The sequence below is a fragment of the Anthonomus grandis genome, chromosome 9, assembly GCF_022605725.1.
Source record: "Anthonomus grandis grandis chromosome 9, icAntGran1.3, whole genome shotgun sequence".
Taxonomy (NCBI): domain Eukaryota; kingdom Metazoa; phylum Arthropoda; class Insecta; order Coleoptera; family Curculionidae; genus Anthonomus; species Anthonomus grandis.
In genome coordinates, this window is record NC_065554.1 from 6,981,449 (window position 1) to 6,999,063 (window position 17,615).

Genomic DNA, 17,615 nt, shown 5'->3' on the forward strand with positions numbered 1-17,615 from the left:
TTCTAACAAATTTGTAATGGCACGCAACACCGCACGCAAAACCTGATGTCATCTTGCAAAATTTCATTTTGTTAAACGGCTTTATGTTTACATTTGGCATTTGTGAATTTCTGTATTTTTTTTTTTAGTTTTTTATTAAAAAACGAAAACGGTCTCATTTACGTGGTTTTGTGAACTGTTACATTTGTAAAAACTTCTGCCGTTTGTACTAAAGTATGGAAAAAACGCGACTCAAGCCAATCTTTTCCCAAGTACATACCAATACTATCATAAAATCATGTTAAGGGAAAACTATCATCATAAACGTAGAATAATAAAAACTTATTAAGAAATCTACAATATTTATAAAATATTTAATTTTCCTAAAAATGCTTTTTATAAGACAGGTTATATTGGTTATAATTTAAAGCATAATTTATTATTAAATAGTAGTCATGTAAATATTTTTTGACGACGTCACTGGTTGAGATTTCTTGGTCGGTGGAATCAAGAATGCGATCGGCGTTGCGATGTTGTTGCCTTTTTCTCTAATATACATTAACAGCATTCAATTAAACTTTAAATATTGACTTCTTTATAGAGAATCTTATTATATTTTATTTAAAAAAATGCTTCATATTTTATTAAAGAGGAACAGTAGTATTGTTTTGTGCTTGCCAAAAAAGGTGACAAATTTTTATGATGTTTTTTCAATGTGCTAAGAAAATAAACCTAATGATTATCAAAAGAGGTTAGATCCAGTAAGAGAACCAAAGATTAATGGTTAATGACTTAAAGAACCACAATGTGTTAAATAGTTGCCTGAAGTATGTTAGGTAGCAAAAGAGATTTGCAGTAATACCCTTCAAAACAATATGCAATACTTCAATCAGTTTCGGCCAAAAGCAAAAAGTAATGATAGTAACTTGATTATATTAACCATAAAACACAATACTTCAAAAGTTTGTTAAAATTCATATATTATATTCTAAATAAACTTTAAATGTTAAATTACAACCAAATCGGACTATAGTCCATTTCTTGATCCGTAGGAGCACACGAAAGGGTCGATAGCCATAAAACGGTCGTAAACCATTGGCGTCCCACTTTTCAAGTACATTAAGACCTGAATGTTTTCATTTGTTGGGTTTATTTAATAGTGCAAAAAATAGGATAATTTTAGCCATATAATTCTTTGAATTACTTAAGTACCTAATGAACAAGTTCTTTTTAACCCTTATAAGTAGATATTGTCTAGGTAGGTAAATATGGAGGTATAAGTATTATAGGTACCTAAATTGTGCAATCTTAAATGCAAACAGGTAGTTATATTTTATGGTATATAATGTAAATATATCCTAAAAACTTAATTTATTTTTCAGTATTGTTGCGCATTTGTTGTAAGAATGTCAAAGTTTAGCCCCGTAGTGTGTAATGGTGTTTTAGATTTTAAAGCAAGGACTATAGTACTAAACGTACATGATGCACTTGTGCATCAAATGCCTCTAAGTACTATTAGAAATGTAGTTTCTACATGTGCCAATATGACAGGCATAAGTAAAGCAACAATTTACAAACTTTTTAGTGAAAGAAAAAGTGAAAACCGTGAGAACTTGCCTAAAAACAGTGTAAAGAAAACTGCCGGTAGGAAGCCGATAGCAGTTGATGAGACAGCAAAGCATATCATCAAGAGGACAGTACATTCATTTTATTTTAAGAATGAAATCCCAACTATCGACAAAATTTTGACACTTATAAAAGAAGACGAAAATGTACCAGAAATGGGAAGAAAAAAATTATGGAAAATTTTACACGAATTACATTTTTCTTGGCAAAAGCAAAATAGAAAATCTATTTTAATAGATAAAGAAGAAATAGCCTGTTAGAGAACAAAGTATTTAAGGCAAATTAAGCAGTATCGAAAGGAAGGAAGAAACATTTATTATTTGGATGCAACCTGGCTTAACGAAATACACACCGTGAGCAAGTGGTGGCAGGATAAAAATCTTGGAAGCTCCCGTCAGGCTTTTTTAGAAGGTTTATCGACTGGCTTGAAGTCTCCTTCTGGTAAGGGCCACAGATTCATAATTACACATATTGGGAGCTATAAAGGATTTTTAAATGCCGGTCTGTTTGAATTCGAATCGAAGTCAACTAAGGATTACCACGAAGAAATGAACGCTGATGTTTTTGAAGATTATTTTTCCGAAATGATCAAGTCAATTCCCGAAAATTCAATTATTGTTATGGATAATGCCAGCTACCATTCAAGATTAATAGAAAAATTACCATCATCTGTAAATTTGGAATTTAGGAAATCTACAGCCATATACAAGCATTTTCTTAATCTTTACTTTGGAGATTTAAGGGATTTATCATCTCTTATACAAGACGTACAATGGCCTAGTCGTTTTTTACATTTATCAATTGCTTGGAGATTTTAAACTCAAAAATGTATGCTTCTATACAAAAACTTTTTTAAATGTCGACCAAAGCTTGCTCAATGTAATTTAAGAGATACTAAGACCCTTAATGCCTTTCTTACTGATTTGAAATCCCGGTTAGGCCAAAATTTTAGATGCTTATCCGAAAATTCGTAGGAAACTGCAACACTCTCATTTTGAAATACAGGAACCCTCTAGGACGGTGGTACCTCCAAAGCCTCAAAAGCCACCTATAAGAAAAGTTTTACTTTAATCACCTAAATGTTTAAATTGTATGCCGTACTCGACACTATATTAATGATTGTCGATTTTTACAAGCACAACGACCTGGTTATTCAAATTACAATAATAAGTATCGTAAGAAGTATATTCAGCACCAAATATAAGACCAAATATACATCAACCACAAGCTGAACGCTTTCCGAACTATGTAAACAACAATCAACAAATCAATCAAATCATCAGCAATCAATCAAATAGTGTCCATCATATTAGTTTTAATAATTCTAATACACCAGACTCCGAGCAGTATGATATTAATATCCAAGAATCCTACTTAGAAGAGGATCAGAAATACAATAATAAGTATCTTGCCGTCAAGACCAATATTTTCTGGCAGAAAACCGCCCCCCTCATGTCAACCCATTATATAAAACTTTAAACCTAGACCTAAACCCACACCTAAAGTTTCCCAAATAAAACTTTCCCAAGATACACTTCTTACCGTCAATTCAAAAAATTTATATTATATTAAAGCTGCTTTTAATGCGTTTAAACTTTTAGTAGACATGCAAGTAGGAATATCAATTTCTACGAAAAATAAAAAGTATATAAGGAAGATCCTCGATAGATGATGTTACCGCTAGAAGCATAACTAACCAAAAATTGCAAATATCTGCGTCTACACTAGGTTCTTTTAATATAAAAGGCCCACATAAAATATTAATTTTTTATCTAGACAGAATTCGATGGCATTTTAGGTCTTCATTTTCTAGAGTTTTACTTATGCATAATTGATTTTATCAAAAAATAGCAACTAATAAAATTTAAAATAATATGGTTGCATAAAGGGATTGACAATACATTTCTACCTGAAACTAAGCCTCCTTCAAACACAATTTTAATTGACGCACGCCCCGAGCAAATTTTTGAATTAAAATGTCATCTTTTCAGTACCTCTCTTATTTCTAAATAATTAGATTTGTCAAACCTAATAATAAAGCTTATTGCACAGGACGAAGTTATAGCCGAACCAATAGACAAAAAAGCATATTATAATAGATCAATTAAAAGGAGGAGAAGAAGAAAAAGAAAAAAATATATTAGAAGTCTCCTTGTAATTTGAAAATATTTGCTACCTCGAAGAAGACATATAATCTACCAAAAAGAAGTAAACCACAATTAGGAAAAATGTTAGACCAAGTCATCATTCGACCTTCTACATCATCCTAGCTTTCACCTGTTTGGGTTGTACCTAAGAAATCGGATCGTCAGGAACACAAAAATTGAGTATCGTCATCCATAACAGGAAATTAAATGAATTAACCGAAAATGACAAATTTTCTTCAAGTAACATATCTGACCTATTGCATCAACCAGGAAAACGCCAATATTTTTTTACCGTTGATCTTGCTTCTACTTTCGATCAGATCGAAATAGATTCAGAAGATCGGATATATTTTAATAGACAATTGTCTTTCTTAGTAGACAATGATGAACAAAAATTCATTCGCATGCCATTTAGCTTAATAAATGCCATGTGCACATTCCAGCGTGTCATCGAAAACATTCTTTTAGACATCCAAACTGAACGTTGCCTAGTCTACATGAACGATATTATTATCTTTTTCCTTATGATTCATGAACATCTTGAAGAAGTACGTTTTTGATGAGCAAACCTAGAATTCCTTCTGGGAATATTTATGATACCTAGTCACTAAATAAAGCATTAAACTGTTCTAAAATCGACTGTATTCAAAATTTCCTGGATCTTAAAACACAAAAAGATATAAAGTCTTCCTTAGGTCTTGCATGCTATGATTTTTACTTTATACTCAACTTTGCAAAGATATCGAAACCTTTAACGAACTAAAAGCCTTAATTTCGGACCCCAACTTAATATAACCCTAATTTCGAAGAACCTTTCTTATTTACTACAGAGGCAAGTGCATTTGTAAAATTTGTCATCAAGAGAGAATTATTTACTAGGGTGTGAACTATCAAATACTTCCTCCCCTATCTCTTCGGTCGAAAATGTATTTTAATGATAAAGATTAGGTAGCAGATTAGCTAGGTAGCATTGAAAACTTAAAAAATACACATACTGTATCGAGCACAAACCCGGAAAAATAAATAAGATTGCTGAAGAATAAAAATTAATTAATTTTGAAGAATGTGCAAGGATACGATCCAAAGAAAAGATTTTACATATAATGAAAATGATAGGTCTACAGAAGAAAATGCTGCAGATGACTTTGAAGAAACTGAAGAATATATATTACATAAATACAATAAATTTACCAAACTCTACACCACGATATCTTTCCTAAATTACTTAAAAATAGAAATGTAAAGAAACAAGCTCTGAGACAAATCCCATAAAACCATATATTTTTTTTCTTGGCAGAACAAGTAACAAGGCTTGCATTATAAAATTAAAAGTTATACTTGAATAATATTTCGATTTCATGTCTTTTATTGTTAATTTTATCCACAGAAAATCAGTTAGATAAAATATGATATACTTTATAATTCTGCCACCCTACAACATGAAACCGGCAGTTCTCTACATCTATTTTACTCAGTATACCGAGAGAGACACAAATTTCATGACTCTGAATCTTACTTAATCCTACGTACTCTATTCTAAGTTGCTCTCTTACTTACTGTATAGGAAGCAACAGAGACACACTTTAGTGTTGCCTAGCTTTATCTTTGCCATCAAAGAAATTAAAATAAAAATTTGTTTTAAGAAGTTTAAGGCCCAGACAAGCATGAAAAATTAGAAATCCTAGATTATTCAAATCAATGACTCAGCTCTTGCATCGTGTGTAAATACAGTAAACGATATAGTTGTTTTAGTAAACCATAAATTACTTCTGTAAGACAAGTTTAATTTGCATAATTAATCTATGGGAATTTACATTTACTTTTTTGGTTAATATTTTGTAAATAATTTTTCTCATTTTTTTTTAATAAGTGCCATTTATCGTATAAGTATAAAAAGCCTAAATGAATTTTCAAAAATGAACTCGCTAGTTTTTTCTTAAATGCAAATATATGAGTTTTTTAGTAAAATGGTGTTTATATCAAGGGACTTTTCTTCTTCAAAATGCCGTTTGGCTCTAACTTTTGTTTGCTTATAATAACCCATTCTATAAATCAATCATGTCCAAAAGTAAAAACTTCTTAAACTCCCTTGGCCCCCTTGGTTCTAAAAATTTTAAGTCGCTTAAAAGTATTAAATTTGAGTTTTAGTGCCCAGAAGTAATTTGAACTAGTTTGTGATGACTTATTATTGAATGACTTTGAGACTAAAAATTTTTACGGATCTATCATATCCATCTTAAAACGGATATTTAAAAGTATCAATTTAAAAGCAGGAAATATTATATTCTTACAACTCATATAAACAACAAACGTATTTAAGGAAATTCAAACTAAAGAGAAACACATAACAGAAAACAACAATTATATCGATTCCGTTTTCTTGTATCCGAATACTGCTGCGTAATAATGCATAAAATATCAGCGTAGGATATAGAAATGCAAATAACGTTGTAATATGTAAATACGTAAGCTACGCTAAGCAAGTTAGGATTTTATGGTAGGCAACATTGCATTTTCTCCATTTCTGCATGCATTGTGGAATCTAAGTTTAAATTGCAAAATATTTGAATACGTTCAATTCAAATTTAAAAAAGGAGATATAAGGTTTAATTTCCGGCTGATGCGAGGTGGAAAATATTTTATAATTTTTAAAGATAAACAGGTGTATTACTATTAAATATTTCAAGCACAATAATGCATTGGCTATATAGCGAGAGTAAGTATAAACATCGTTATCAAATGAATCTCTACTATCCAACTATAAATCCCAACAAACTCTATTTAAAGTTAGAAGGTTTCCGAAAATTATTAAAAGCATTGATTGATGACTATGGTCCATAATTTATCATGATTATAAATCTTCAGATAGGTTTTGATGGAAAGTTTAATTTTATACGTAGGTGAGTTGACTGACTTGCTAAAATCTTTTTCGGGCCAGACGTTTTTCGCCACTCCCCCAAAATAAATTTATGACTAATTTTTTCTAACAAGATGGAAAATCGATTGAGCTCATTTTTGAAAATTAATGAATAGACGAATCTTAATATAACTATTAATATATTTATTTCTTATGTAGTGATGGCAATCAATTTCTCAAATAGTAGGCTTTAGATTTTTTTATAATTTGATAAGGTATATTAGGAGTAACAAAATATCTCTAAGAAATGTTCAGTAATATGATGTTAGTGCCTCTATATTAAACGGCTAACAAATTTTTGTCATTTTAAATCGAACACCGTGTGTATGATATTTTACATTAATTACATTCTACATTAGTTTATATATTTTATGTGTAAAATCGTATGTCTGAGTTTAAGTTTTTGAGTTCTTTTACAATTTATATAAAAATATACTTTTGTAGGCGAATATATAAGATAGGAATTTCTGCAAATCATAAGGTATTAACATTATTAATTATGGTTGAAACTCTGGTTGATGAGATCTTCCTTAAAGGGTAAGTTGGCAATACAGAACGAGCAACGAAGAAACTTTTTTCTTTTTGGTGAAATTTTATCTTAAGGGACTCTTCTTTGTTCTTCTTATTTTTGTACTAGTCCTCTTTTAATAGTTTTTTTTATTAACTCACATTCTTCTCTGTGATGTTAATATTTATAAATACATAATTAGGCTTAGATATCGTTACACAATATTTCTTATTTAAAAATTAAGTTTGCTGGCAAGATGATACAAGAAAAATGTTTTGCAGAATAAAGTATGGATACTTTTTAGGTTAATATGCTTGTCTACATTTAAAGAAATGCAACTTAAAAAAAATATATTTTTGTTATTCTTATTTTTAAAAGCTTAGGCAAGTTTCAATTAAAAGCTGTTCTTTTAAAAGTAACTTTTTCATTTCATGTGAAATTTAGCTTAACAGGTAATCAAGCGTAAGTTTTTAATACTCCTAAAAGAAAATAGTTAAGTGTGTGCATGTATAGAATGTTCCATTTTGGGTACTTCTGCGGAGTGTTTCCGTTAATTTTAACATCAAAGATCTGTGATTTTCGCCATAGTGTGCTACTTTTTGTTAAAGCTAAAGCTAAAAATAAGATTTTGATAGCCCTTTTAGTTTAACATACAGGTTAATATTAAGATACAGGGCATTATTGAAAATACTGTATTTTGGGACCCTTTTTGTATCTCCGTTATCCTTCAACCTATCGGGGTAAAATTATATTCTTATATATATGTTACGTAGTTAGTATTTTTTAATTATAAACATACTTAATTTATGTTTTTTTTATTAAAATAACTTGTATATTTAGGGACTATAAAATTTGTCTTTTTTTATTGTTGTAAAAATATATAATATTATGTACTTTTTCTTATAAATACGAAAATAAATGAAATTTTTTTTTTAATTAATGCATAATTTAACAGTAGACGATGCTTATTGCTTATGAAAAGAAACAAGAATTAATGTCAAATATTAGTGTAATTTATTGGTTTTTTGATTGACTTTTGGTTTATTCTAATTAAATAAACAATAAATAAATAAATAGCGCCTTTATTCAAGTATTTCTTTGTACATACAATGCAAAAACATATAAAATGTACACTCACATCATATGCACAGAAATAGCGCAACTGGCGAAGACAGACCTTAAATAACCATTATTGCATAACTTAAATTATGTACTAAATTATGTAATAATAATAATAATAAATTTATTAGCAATAAATGGCATTACAATCATAGTAACATATATCTATAAATCTATATTTTTTCTAAAGCGCCTAGCTGAATAAACAGCTGTATGTGCCGATATAAATTTACATAAATCTATTAAAACTTATCAGAGTGTATTTAAATAATACCAATTTTATTAAATTTTTAATTGTATCATTATGAACTAAAACTAAACCTACACGTATTCTATACCTATACATCAAATTTCTTATTCTTTTTCCCTTCAACAGAGATTTTTAAAAATTGTGTAGTTGGTGACTATATAAGATTTAAATTTTTTTAAATAAATTGTAATTTCTGTATTCTTTTAATATCTACTGGTAACAAGTTATATATTTTAGGTCCAACATATGTTAAAAATGGTTTATTGACATTTTTGTGATTTTGTGGAATCTTCAGATTTTTATGAGATTTTGATCTGGTATTTTGCTGATGGTCAATATAGTTTTTATTATTTTGTTTATAGGTATAGCAACATGAAGTTAGAATATATATTGATCTCACACTTAGAACATCCGCTGTAAATAATAAATGGGTTGGATAACGTTTGTTTTTTTTATAAATTATTTTTAAGATATATTTCTGTATGACGTTCAGTTGGTTTAAAGTGGTGTTATAGAGACCTCCCCATACCAACATGACGTACCGTATAAGTGACTCAATTAATGCCCTATATATTACTATCAATACCTTTTTAGATAATATTTCTCTTAAAATGTAAAATTTATATATTAATTTCCTGATGTTATTTTGTAGTTTGATTTTATGACTTTCCCACCTCAAGTTTTTATTAATTATTATACCCAAATATTCTGTCTTATTTACCTTCTTATTATCTGTTTCAAAATTTGGTACCGAAATACACGAATATCTAGGGCGATTTGCTGCAGAGGCAGAGAAAGCTATGTAATTAGATTTGTTTAAATTAAGTGTTAATTAAAATAATCCAGCTGATCCTTTTCTTTCACATTCTCCCAAGTCTCTCCTGAGAAAAGCACAACAGTATCATCAGAATAGGATATTGTAACAGCAACAACATCCAGATCTGTCAAGGAATTTAGATAAAAGATAAATAATATGGGACCAAGAACTGTTCCTTGAGGAACACCAATTTTTATGCTTATTGGCCCACTGAAAGTGTCTCTTATTTTCACTATTTGTTTAATAATTATATAAGTTAACATAATTATAACTGAAGCTCTTTTTAAAAAAAAGAAGTTCTATGTTGTGGCATTGTTGAAAAAATTTTATCTCATAAAAAGCAATTATGCACAGCCTCCATATAGATTAGTTTTTTAAACAAATATAGGTACTGGTTGTTGACATAATTTTTAGTTTTCTAGGGTAAAGTTAAAATTATACCATTTATGATACTTAAGAAAACTCAACTTTTTTATATTTTCTAAAACACTATCAAATTTTCTTAATTTATAAATAAACCTACAGCATGCATTCTCAACGTTTTGTATCCGTTTTTTATTTACAACATGTAAGAATGGATAATATACTATGAAACAATGCGAATAAACAGACATTATAAGTGACTTACACAATTTTTTTCTGGTTTTTAATTTTATAAGGTGTGTGCTTGCATATAAAAGCTTCATTCTCGCATAACTTCTTTTTAGTAAAGATTTTAAATGTTGTTCAAAATTAGGCTGTACATCTATACACCGACCTAAATTTCTACCGCAGTTAGCAAAAGTTAACCGAGTATTTTCAATCAGAATATTTAGTTAATTCATAAATATGCCCCGTTTCTTTTCAAAACAAAACAGTAACATTGTATTGTTTGTTTTTGCAGGATTAATTGTCAGATTATGTTCTGTCGATTATTGTAAAATATTAGATAAATCTGTATTTAAAATCTCAGCAACCTGATCAGGATAGTCTAGATTAGACTGAAATAATAATTGTGTATCATCCGCATATGTTTGCAAGTGCGTTGATACGATAGAAAACATATCTGCAGTATAAATAACATACAATAATACTTTATTCATTGTTTTCATAATAATAATATTTTCCAGAACCAGTTTATTATCCTTCTTTTAGTGCTTTTATTTAATTGTTATTTATTAAGTTTTTCAACGGTAGCAGATAAAAATTACAAAAAATGTGATGGTATCTTTTACAAAGAAATTTCTGAACAAGCTTTGGTACTATATTTCTAAAGGTGAGTAAGCTAATATGGCTATGAAAATCTTTTATCATTATAGTGTGTGCTCGTTAGATATCCAGAAAAAAAAGCAACCATGTTACTTAAGCATAAATCCTTTGTTCAGCCGCATTGTAAAACATGCATCAATGAGAACATAGAACGAAAAGAGATAAATTTCGGATATTTAGAAATAAAACCTTTGTCCTTATGTAGCGAGATTAAGAAAGAAATTGGTACGCTAAAAACTGATGCTTAAAGGACTTTGAAGAAATATAAGTATAATGGTACTACATACGACATATTTCGTATAGTGTAATATTTGCATCCTGACGACGTTGAGCGCCAGACAATAATTTGCTCGTAGTATTTGCAGCAAATAGATGCTAAGGATTCATTTGGCAAACTGGTTATCTGATTAGAAGAATGTTTTTTTTTTTTAAATTCGGCGATTTTTAATTATCATAGAACCAAAAACTGAATGCATGCACTGAACTGCATACAGAAAATCAGCATTTAATGTTTGACACAATAAAGACGCTTTGGAGCTAGGGTTTTATGTTTTATTTAGGACAAGCAAATAGTTTATAGGATTTGTAAAAGAGCTCTTACAGATGTAAGTACCTTGATGAAAATTCATGAAGGAAATTATTCCAGAACTGCTCTAAAATATTCCATTAGCTCAATACAATGCTTAGTTTACCTACTACAGCAAGATGGTGCTCCAAATCAGGACTTCCGAGGGGCATTTCTTGGTAAGAACTTTTCAGGCTTAGGAGCACTTTTAAAGGAGAATCATGAAATTTTACAAAATCTGCGAAGAAGGCCTATGGTTCATCTTTAATGCTTTTTAAAAAATTACAAAAAAGTGCCGATTTAGCATCAGTTGTTATTTTGTGCATCACCTTTAAAAGTTAATTTTTTTTCTTATTAAAATTATTTTCTTGTATTTCTTATATTGTTAATTTATACTACAAAACTGTTAGAAAATTAAAGTTATAAAAAAGCTTTTTGAGTATTTTGAAAATGTTATGATTTCATAAAGAGATACCTATTTACAAGATATTCAGTTCTGCGTAGGTAATATGTAATAATACATAATTATATAAATATAATATATATAATTTTATAATTGATGGCTAACTAATCATGACCTATTAAATTATACATCTTATTTAAGAAAATTGTCATTTATTTGCATGTTTATGAGGAAAAGTGCATATTATTACACTGTGCTTTCATTTTAAAACAAAGCACCCTTATAAATTAAAAAAAAAACACGCCAATCTGTCAATCTGGATACAGAGGGGGCTTAATTTCATATTTGACAAAATTCTCTTAATCACCTTCTCAGCCAAAAAAAAATTTAATCAGTTGACGTACGAGCGAATAGTGACCAAAAATGCCTGAGAATAATGAATAACTTGAATTGAAGCCCTTAAATAAGATAAACTATACAAAATTAGACCATGTAAGTAAGAAATATTAAACTAAGAATAATTAATATATTTACATTTTCATAACAATATTTTAGCAGTAATCAAGCAGGTGATATACCGGGTGTTTTACTAAGTATGACTATGTGTAACTTTAGCAAAAAGTAAACAAATACCGCATCCTAATAAATTTGTTAAAACTAAAGATATTAGCAAACACAATAAAAAATATAAAAATGAAGCCCTTAACTATACAGGTATTAATGTTTAATTAAAAGACATTTGAATATATTATTATAATATCCTCGGGCGTCGTTTCTCGTTCACACTATCGTGGCATATTAATTATTAGTTATAATTTTATCGATAAATTATTAACTAGAATAATTACTGGTAATTAAATAAATAGTTCTTTAATAAGTTAAATACAAACACATACCCTTTTTCCATTTTTATACAGAGTGTTTGCAAATGGTTGGGAAATCTTAAATTCTTCTAAAAAAGCATTTCAGATTTTGGCATAGAACCCGGTATGGGAAGGTTTTTAATCAGAGCTGTATGTACAGCTGAAATTGAAATTTTTTTTTTAGATGCTGTCGTCGTGTAAGACAAAACGTTTCAAACAAATATGTAAGTTTACTCTCAGTAGTCTATGGTGCTTTTATTTTTATCTTACTAGTGCTATTTTACTTATACCATTAACTTTGTAGTAATAGTATGTAATAGTATAACTATGTAAGAAAATTTTGTAAAAATCCCTTAGAGATCCCATATTGTTAAATTATTAATAACTCCAATTACAGATCTTGTTAATTTGTCGTTTTAGGAGGGATCATTTCCAACTGCGTTGAATAGCTCGCTTGTGGTTTCCCTACATAAAAGGGGTGATAAGCCTTTAATATCCAATTATCGAGAAATATCACTTTTATCCGTATTATCACAAATTTTTAAAAAGTATTTATTTAAACAGCTTTTGGAGTCTTTTTTTTCCACAAAGAACATTTTTTTAATATATACCAATTTGGATTCAGGACGGAACGCTCCACACAGGATGCAGTTTTGTCCCCATATTCATATATTTTATCAAATTTTAAACTAATTAATAAATCTGTCAGCATATTTTTTATTTAAAAAGAGGCGTTTGATGTAGAATTTTTAAAGTGAGAAGTCTGAAAAATATTATCAATCTGCGCGGTTATTATCAGATGATCAGTCTTTGTAACAAAAACAGCCTAGTCCTTAATAAGTCAAAAACCGAGATGATTTTTTTAGCCTCACTGAAATAGATAAGAGTTCACTTGTTTAAACGATAACAAAACAAAAAAAAATTTGTTAAGTATCTGGGTATAATAATCGATAAGCATATTAGTTAGTCTTACCGTTTATATACAGTCTTGAAGATATCAGTTTATAATAGGTACTGTTCTATTACTTCTTTACTATTACAGTTATATGTAGTCATGTTTATTATATGGTATTTATTATGTGTTGAGATAATTGCTCTAGAGGATTTTTAGTTTTTCAGAGCTCAGAAGAAAATAATAAGGAGTAATGTTGAAACCTTATGGTATTTATTGTAGAATACGGTTTCAAGATTTGCAAATTATGCATTTTTGTTTCTTTGTTCATTTCTAAGTTAATTATATCTGTAAGATCTAACTTGCCGGATTATTCCGTATCTAGAGACACTCACTCTCAGCCAATTGTAAACAGCCTATTTATTTTATTAATTCTGAACTAAACTGAATTAAAAAGAATTAAAAGTGTTTATGCTTTTAAAGCTTTATTTATAAAAATTCTATTATGGAATTTCTTTTATAATATAGCAGAATATATGAATTGCGGCTTCACACCTCCACTTCCTTAATCGGATACTTTTGTATATTTGTTAACTATTTAATAGTGATATTGTCATTTATTCTTTTGTCCCCTAATGATTGTTTTTTTTTTCTTCTATATTGACTTTAAACTTAATTTTTTAGTAATTTTTTTGTTATACTTAGAAGAAAAATATTAATTCAATTTAAAGGGATGATACCAAAGAATCTATAAAATAATATTCACATTTAAAAAGAAGATATAATACTAATATTTAGCAATTACTAGGAAAACAACTTGTTTTTACTAATATTTCATTATCATACAAACCTTATTTTATTAACTAAGAATCTTGTATATTAAGTATGTATTGTAGGTATAATATTATATATGGTTCAGTAGGTCGATGTAAATTCAATTACTCAATATCTAATTTACGCTCTGCATAGTATCGTCATTGTTCCTGTGAACCAATCAAGACCCGAAAATTAAATAATTTAATTATTATTACCTGTTTGATTGATAATAACTTCCATGGAAGCAGAAAATCCATTAAGCGATTAGTATGGAGGGCGCATAGGTATACGATAAGGAATAAGGCATCCAACGCAACTATAGTATATAAATTTCTGTAGTGATCCATAGCTGAGCGAGATAATATGGATACGGCCCGGTGAACTTTACATCTTTGTGTTCGTGAATTAGGGTGTATGGAGGGTGGCCTAGTTTTTCATTTTGTTTTGACTAAAATAAGGACTCTTATTTACACACAAATTTCTTAAAAAAGTTTTAAAAATATTGCATAATACTAAGTCATATTAATTCTGTTAAAATAAATTATACACAGTGTTTTCTGAGTCTGACGTATAAATAATATAAAAAAAATAAATTAATTTTTAAGAAGTTGTATTTAACGACTGCACTAATAGAATATATTATAATTATTGTTTCCTAACAAAATACATAAATTATATGTAGTACAAATTAAATTTATTGGTAAAATATGAATTAATTTAGAAAACATATTATGTGTATAATAACAATTGAAAATTTTTATTTTTAGAAAATAATTTAACAAGTTAATAACATTTTACTGTATCGATATTGGCAACGCCGAGAATACCAGCTAATTTTCAGTCATTCCGGAGTGACACAAGTGGCACATTGCACGATGTCTCTGGAGACGCGTGGAAGATCAAGCATACGTTAAAATACAAATATGCCCAGCCAATCAGAGAAATTGAGAGTGGAGCAGCACTGCTGATCCTTTGGTGAAAGTTCGTACGTCAAATTTCGTTGCCGATTAGCTACGGAAATTGAAAATCAAGGCATTGGTTTTGTTTAACTTAACCTATATTGCAGATTTTATTTGCTTTACTTGCTTCCTAATAATTGATTTAATTATCAACAATTATATCAACTTTGCAACTATTTGAGTGAAAATTCATAGTGTAGAGTGTTGAGTTTTTACTCCATTATCTATACAATCTATATCTGTGTTGGTTTTGGGCTCAAAAACAAACAATTTAGTGTTTGAGTTTCATTACCTTTCAATAAACTTGCCAGTGTTTCTTAGTGCATAATTTCCTTCCACTTAAACCAATATTTGCACTTATCTGTTTCTGTCTGTTAGACAATTATGGCATCACTAAGGTAAGATACATATAATTTTTTTAGTTCTAATTTGAATAATTATTTATTTTGCAGTCAACAAAATGCAATCTGTGAAGTTTGTGATAAGGAATTTTCCAGCATATCTACCAGAAACAAACATTGGAAAAAGTTTCACCCTGAATTTGTTGGAAAGGAATAATTAAAACACATTATATGTCCAACGTGTACTAATGATATCCAGACATTTTCATATTTTAACTGAACAAACATTTGCTTGATATTCACCATATAACTGTCAAAGAATCAATTTTAAATTTTAGGAATTTTGAAGAATTCACATCTTGGAGGGCACAAGAAAATAGGGAAGTAGATTATGCTTGTCAGACCCGAAACAAGTTTAAGAATTGCGAAGAACATATATTTTACAATTGCAACAGGAGTGATCAGAGGTTGTACAAAATCTTAGTTATCATTATCAAACATACATAAGTGTGTTTTGTTGTGTTTACTTTTAGGAGTTAATAGCGAGTGCAAAGTGAGAAGTCTGGGGGAAGCATTCGCATTCAAGGAACATGTCAACAAGACCAAACTCAAATAGCTATCAGCATAAAATTGTAACAGAAGCCCATAACAAAGCCGAAAAAATGAATGGTAAGGTAGAATTTTTAGAATTTGGAAAATTCAAAGTGTTTTGGTAAGTGGTAAGTTCTATGTTGTGTCTAGTCATGAACTATGTGGTGAGCAATGTCGCACTGGATACTGTAACATCTGTAAAATATGTTTTCATAAATACAGATGTGAGTATCCAGAAAATTCTGTCAAAACAGTACTTTGTAAACATATACATGCTGTAGGCTATAGCCATTTTTGAGCAGAGGAGCGAGTTTGTTGTAGGTTCCCCAACTGTGAGTGAAGAGGAAGAGGATAAAGTTTTGTTTGTTGATCAACCCACAACTAGACAAATCAATTATCAAGAGGATGTAAACCATTTTATTTACGAGAGTTCAAAAATGAAAGTCAATAGTTCTGCAATGGACTTTGAAGAAAATCGAGAAGTAGTTTGAGTAAAATATAAGTTACATTTTTATTACCTCGTTTATACTTATTTGAAGATTGCATTGCAAGAAATTTGTAGTTATGGTAGAAGTTTAGATAAAAATGCATTTGCCAGATGTATGGCTGTAATCAACAAATTTAAAAATAAAGAAGTGGAGGAAGAAAATACTCAGGGCATTGAAAAGAAAAGAAAAATTGAAAAACAAATGTACTATCCAAATAAAAAATAAGTTAGATTTCTTTGTGTATTTAATGGCTAGATAATATTTGAATTGTAGCTATTTTTTTATGTTTGTATAGCTGTGAAGTTAACAAAAATAGGATGTGGTATTTTATATGGTATTTTGTGTTATAATCAGTATAATATAACTAAGTATATTTTTTGTAAGGTTTTGGTGCAGGTTTCAAATTGTAAATACAAATTTTATGTAAGAGGTCATATACATAACTAGGTATAGTTTTTGTAAGGCTTAATTTGGTGTAGGTTTGAAATTGTAAAAACAAATTTTAAGACGTCATAATGGTTTAAATAATGGTGTTGGTTTCTGTATAACTTTTTTTATATCTTTTATTTTAAGACTAAAATATTAGCTTATAGTATGTTAATATTCAACTAATCATTTTCTATTACATTTTGTTTGCTATGTTTTTAATATTTTTTAGGGTGCAGAAAAGCTAATTGGATTAACTTGAAATTGACATGGAACGAGGGGGAAGATCCTGTGTGAGTATATATTTATTAATTAAAATGTATACAGAGCAGTAATTTTTTTTCATGTTACTATTGAATGGAAGTTTGAATGGTTTAAGCTGTATATACATGAGCAGCAGAGATGACAAATAAGCTAAAGAACTGCGAGTCTACATACTATATACCAGATTAATACATTTAGCCTCTTTGCATTTAATTTTATGGTTGTTTTATTAAAATATTAATTGTGATATTAAAAATACCATAAATTATTATATTTAAATAACAAATAAATTTATAGATTTTTTATTATTTGAAATAAACAAAGTTAAAATATAATTTCAAGGTTTTTTTTTGTTTTCTGTTCTTATACTTTGACTTTTTAGTCATATTTACCCCG

General features: G+C 28.8%; 2 long non-coding RNA genes across 5 annotated transcripts in view; one reads left to right on the forward strand and one right to left on the reverse strand.

The window, feature by feature from the left end:
- The window catches only part of LOC126740365 (uncharacterized), a 144,181-nt gene that overhangs the window by 92,450 nt on the left and 34,116 nt on the right, over positions 1-17,615 (reverse strand). For 3 of the 4 annotated variants that reach the window (XR_007661884.1, XR_007661881.1, XR_007661882.1), the window contains exon 2: positions 14,366-14,598. This is a non-coding gene — a long non-coding RNA (uncharacterized LOC126740365). Of the gene's footprint in view, positions 1-1,648; positions 2,654-14,365; positions 14,599-17,615 lie in introns of those variants that run through there. The other variant, XR_007661883.1, reaches the window with a different exon arrangement.
- LOC126740366 (uncharacterized) lies at positions 16,151-17,554 on the forward strand. The gene is made up of 2 exons (XR_007661885.1): positions 16,151-16,523; positions 16,581-17,554. It is a non-coding gene; the product is annotated as an uncharacterized LOC126740366 (long non-coding RNA).